The sequence below is a fragment of the Pinus tabuliformis genome, chromosome 9, assembly GCF_031772625.1.
Source record: "Pinus tabuliformis cultivar Carrire ecotype Pingquan chromosome 9, CPIR1, whole genome shotgun sequence".
NCBI classification, from domain to species: domain Eukaryota; kingdom Viridiplantae; phylum Streptophyta; class Pinopsida; order Pinales; family Pinaceae; genus Pinus; species Pinus tabuliformis.
The window spans coordinates 1,208,438,577-1,208,443,704 of NC_142307.1; the positions used below are offsets into that span (position 1 = coordinate 1,208,438,577).

The 5,128-nt window shown below is 31.3% G+C and overlaps 1 pseudogene; it reads right to left on the minus strand.

The window, feature by feature from the left end:
- Positions 1 to 2,978: 2,978 nt before the first annotated feature.
- Positions 2,979 to 4,694, minus strand: LOC149152887 (O-fucosyltransferase 19-like; annotated as a pseudogene).
- Positions 4,695 to 5,128: the final 434 nt, after the last annotated feature.

A 5,128-nucleotide genomic window follows, 5' to 3' on the forward strand; every position in this document is an offset into this window, starting at 1 on the left:
TCAACATAAAAGAGATATTGTGAGGTTATGTTATGCAAATATTTTGACTCTCTTAAATTATATTCAATTTTTTTTAATAAAATAAAATAAAATAAAATAATAAAATAAATAATTATAATAATTATACATTAATAATTAAACCAGTGTAGATCCATCTTAATTCTGATAAATGAGATGGATCAAATCTCTCGAGGTGCAAACATTTTCTCAAGTTTTGCACTCAAAAAAGAAGTTTGCGTCGTCAGAGATTTGATCACCCTTGGGACTTGATAGTTCCATAGTTAAGATGGATCTAGGCTAATTTTACATCAATTTTATATAGAGAGAGAAAGTAAATTAAATTAGTCTATAATTGCTTTCAACTTTTTAATATTAAGAGAATTGTAATTCCTTCACTATTCAATATGGAGTTAATACATGTCATTGAGTTAAATATTTCAACTTCAACTATGTATATATTATAAAAGATAAATGAAATTAATTGTTCAAAATGAATGAGATATGTAATTCCTTTGGTATGATTTGACACATGGCGTCTGTGTACCATGCTCAATATGAGTTGATACATGGTGTCTGTGTATAACCAACATAAATCTATATTAACACTAGATCTACCAACTGCCTAAAGGTCTAGAGGTGCAAACCTTCTATAATATTTTGCAATCTAAAAGAGGTTTGCATCTCAAGTGATTTAATCCCTCTCAATAATTACAAAATCTAGAGTTTATATATATATATATATATATATATATATATATATATATATATATATATATATATATATATCTTAGTACAACCACATTAAAAATATTAATGTGGTTGATATAGCCTAAGGCTTCATAAATATAACCAAAAAAACTATTGCAACACGAAGAATGCCTTACTAATGCACACATTTACTTGATTAACCATGTATAAAAAGGTTATGGGTCAACTTTAACTTAAGAAAAAAAGGAATTATAAATGAATGTTATAAATAATAATGAGGAACTTATCATGGAAGAATTTATTAGAATTGGAATAATCTCAAATCCCTAGGAAATTGGTGGGTGGGGAGCCGAATCTAATTTTTTAAATATATTAAAAGTAATGGACCATTTTTTTAAATAAAAATTTCTTATATATAAACTAGCATTTGCACCACATGTTGCAAAGGAAACATCGTAAGGAAATGGCATAAGAAACAATAGTATAGAAGAAATAACTCAAAATTTTATGTAATTTTGTTTCTTTATTGGTATTTCTTTTTTATCATATGTTATGTTTCAGGGAGATTCCAACCACGATATGTTCAAAGTGAAGGATTTATGAAAATTATCTTTATTAATATTATGGAACCTTTATAAGTAAATGATTTAAATCAAACATTTCATAAAAAAAGTACATTTGCCATTAGTTTATGTTAGGAATTTAAATTAATTCCACTTGATGTTTCATGATTTACTAGAGAATCTTCCCAGCTAGATGAATTAGAGGACATTGATGAAGAAGACAATGAGGACAAGGAAGATGATAGTGAAGATGACAACGAGGGTGAAGAAGAAGATTTAAATCCAAGTAAAATCGACTTGCATCTAAGCAAGGCAACATTGTACAAATAAGATTCTACAATGTTTATCTCTACCATTCTATAAAATCCAAAATAGTTTTGTTGAATTTTGATTACCTTTCACTTTATTTTGAGATTTTGAGTTATAAGATTAGGTATTATTATGAAGAGAAGAAACCTGCACATGACTTATGTACTAACATCCTATGCAAGTTTTCATTAGATCTTGACATCTTACTGAAAATAATGGACTAGAGGATTTCGTTGGGCTAGACCTTATGATGTGCAAGGATCAACCAGTGTTGAGTTGAGATTGGAATTTAGGAGCTCTCTGTAGATGAAAAATAATATATGGATGAAGATCTCTTCTCTCCAAGCTTGATGAGAATTAAAACCACAACATATGATATCAACAAAAGGAGAAAATCTACTGAGCAGGGTTTGAGGAAGAAACAAAATAATGTGAAACAAGAATATAAATTTCATCGATTTTTAAGTGTCATATAATTAGGTAGCATAAATTTATTTGATGTTCCTTCACACTCTCGTATATGTTTGTTTCATTTGCAAATTCCCGATGTGAAAAAACTTATTATTTTTTCTCAGACTTCAAAGTTCGATGGCTATGGGAAAGACTTCCTAAATTCCCACCACAAAGGATCAAACCAGCTTCCTAAATTATGAGGCTCCCCAACTAGTATGGAAACGGTTGGCAATAGAAGCATATTTAGGTTGCACTGCTAGGAGGATATCATCTTAGTCAAATTATACTAAATCATGCAACATTCTAACAAATAGTTTAATTAGTAGTGTGCAAAGGGTGGATGTGTTGGTTGGCTGTAAATGGTTGTCAAAAAAATAATTCTTTCCTCAATAGCTATGGCAAAGCATCACTCATATACGCATAGTTTTGTTCAAAGAATGGATATAGAATTTCATTGAATGCAGAAATTCCAATGACAACATCAACCATACAACAAAGAATGAATTTGTTGTTGTGTCTGGGATGGTAAGGTTACTACCAACAACTTCTCCCTTGTTCAGTTTCAAAGAATATTAAAGAATACATATTAACTCCTTACTTTCCTTTATGAAGCTTGTTAAAGCGTTAGATTTCAAAACCCTCGTAAATACTAGTAAGAAGTAAGAATTTGTGTTGATAAGGAAATATAATTTCTTATTACTTTGTCCTTTAACCCTTTACAATCTATTTGACAGAAGCATGGTTAGTTGAGCTCTGGATTGCAGATAATTGGGCATCAACATCATGTCCTACATGTACATCTCCATTGAGCTAGTGAACACCCATCGACAAGCCCGTCATGCTAACAATTAGACCCAAACCAATTCACCTTTGTGCTGCAATTTATAGTACAATACTAGAGTATCTGAAATATAATATATAGTTGGGCTATGCGTATGCATGGTATTATTCCCTCAACAGTCTTTGATTTTTGTTATGAATTTCACATATACAACTAGGGAAGGGATTTTCATAGAATTTTTCCTCCAGTCTTGGAAAATCACTAGCTTCTCTTGGATAAGGAGCTCCAACTTGGTTAAAATGTGTGGCCTTCACTTTGGATGCAAAGTTATTCCAAGAAATATGTCCTTAATCCATTTCATCTATAAATTTGATCATATTTTCCCTAATGACAGAAGAAATCACAATCATTACAGGTTCCCTTCATTTTTCTATTGTTATATAGAATGCAAAATTCCTTCTCCCAATTATTTTTTTAATCAAGGAAAAATACCAATCATTTGATTTAAGCTAGTAAGTAAAATGGGTAAAGCTCTTACTTGTTAGGATTTATAGTTTTCCTGAAACCTTCAAACCATCTATGCCCTTGAACAACCTTTTCCATGTTTCCATCATAAGTATACAAAAACACATCACTCTCTAGTGCTAAAATGCAGTCCAATGCAGCAAGTCTATTCTGATAGTTTTTAAAAGGCTCAAGCTCCTCTCCTGTAGCAAGAGTTAAATTTGAAAACATTTTGGAAGTCATTTGTAGAGCTCTTATGTTGCAACTGCCATAAATTTCCCCTACCGCAATGTAAATGTTTGTTGTTGGTGAATAGCCCAAGGCTTTCAACAAAAGAGAAGTCTCATGTGGAGTTAAGGAAAGCCTCCCTGCATCTGTTTTTCTTCAGCATTAATGTCCTACTCCTTCCAATTCTTTACATTGTATCACATTTGATGCAGCTCCTCTACTTCATCTAATGTAAGGTTGTGTGCACAACGAGTGAATGCCAACATGTCATTCCGATATATACATCGTTACAGATAGAAAATGATTAATTGCTATGAATTAGTTCATATTGTTCTAACCTGATAAAAGATTTAAATGTGTATTGTTGATAGTACACATGATTTTTAGTTCATTTTACATACATCAATATTACGACTTTACAAATTTTAAGAACTTAACATGTATAGGTTCAATTTATTGAACCTCATCTAAGTTAACATCATAGTTTATTGTTTTTCTTCTTACCTTAGATGAAGGGAAATGTAAGGCTTCCCATTCTTTCTCATCCTAGCCACCAATTTCTTCCCAAGCTCTTCTACAGACTTTGTGTACCTCAAGGCTTGATAGTTTGTATGGCATCTCAGCTTTTGAATGGAATTAGTAAGTCCGTTATTTGCAAGTCAAGGATTTGTATGAGTAAAGTGTATAACCTTATGCTTCTTCAACAAGGGGAGCATTTCTTCCTTGTAGTATGTGTGTTGCATCCAAATGATACATGGTGCAATAAGAAACTTGGAGCATTCTTTCGGATATTGACCAACTTTACAAGATAAAACTCTCAACACTAAAAGAATAGAAGTGTTAGTGATCCAACCTTGGACCATGATATTGGGGCTTTTTGTAAAGGCTCAATTTTCGCATAAGATGCTGATAGAGATTTCACAATTCTGACATCTTCTTTCAAATTTTTAGTAAAATGGTTCCAATCAAATATATTTTCAAATTCACTGCACAAAACATGAGATTAATATCATCAAGATGATTTGAAATATTTGAGTTAGTGCTAAATGTTGATTAACTTCCAAAGGAAATGCATTCAAGTAAGAAAACCTTGAATTAGTCCAAAAAGAGGTGTGATCCAACAATAGATATGGCCAAGCATCACTCATATATGCATACTTTTGTTCAAATAATGGATATAGAATTTCATTGAATGCAATAATTCCAATGAAAATATCAACCATACAAAAAAGAATGAATTGGTTGTTGTGTCTCGCATGTCAATCGCACTACAAACAACTTGTCTCTCGTTCAGTTTCAGAGAATATTAAATAATACATATTAAATCCCTTCTTTCCTTTCTAAATCTTGCTAGAGGGTTAGATTTCAAAACGTTTAGAAATACCAGTAGGAAGAGAGAGTTTGTGTTGATAAGAAAATAGAATTTTTTATTACTTTTAACTTGCCAAATTACCAAACTAGGCAATGATATTTCTTAGTACATGAGTGGAAATATAAAATGGGAGTTTCGTCTCATTGTCATGGGTGAACTCTATCTCGATATGACAAGGAGAAATTCAGTGAGACTACAGTGATCAAGGTT